Raw genomic sequence first — 668 nt, 5'->3', positions numbered from 1 at the left:
CTATAAGAAAAATAACTAACCAACCAGCGTCACCTGTAACAGTTATATGGTGATCACTGGTGAAAGGGTTAACTAGGGGGCAATCAGGGGGCTTTATGCGGTAGTATATGGGGGTCCCTGGCGCTATAAAAAGCTGCGGCGAACCTAAATACCTACCTGCCTAACTAGCGTCACCTGTGACACTAATACAGCGATCAGAAAAACGATCGCTTATTAGGCTGGGTTCACACTGGAGCGATGTGGGAACGCCACGAATGCGCGGCGGGTTCCCGCATCACATGCCTCCCGGCGGCAGTTCACACTGCCCTATGCGAACTGCTGGGAGTGTCAGTGAAATGTTAATGACACCCCCAGATCAGTTCGCATATCGCAGTGCGATCTGCAAACTCGGATCGCATGGTGTGAACACCCATGCGATCCGATTCTGCTGCGGACCAAAAAAAGGGTCCCGTGCGAGTTTGCGGCGGGTGCGGCGGGTGCGACACGAATTCAGCCATACTATCTGTATGGCTGAACTCGAATCGCACAGAGATCGGATGTGATTTGCACTGCAGTGCGGTGCGAATCACATCCGTTCTCATAAACTGCTGCAATGTGAACCCAGCCTTAGTGACACTGGCGACGGGGGTGATCACGGGGTTAAACCTTTATTGGGGGGGTTAGGGGGG

This window comes from Lithobates pipiens, unplaced genomic scaffold (assembly GCF_037356315.1).
Source record: "Lithobates pipiens isolate NorthernLeopardFrog02 unplaced genomic scaffold, aLitPip1_a1.2 Scaffold_28, whole genome shotgun sequence".
NCBI classification, from domain to species: domain Eukaryota; kingdom Metazoa; phylum Chordata; class Amphibia; order Anura; family Ranidae; genus Lithobates; species Lithobates pipiens.
This window is presented reverse-complemented; position numbering follows the sequence as displayed.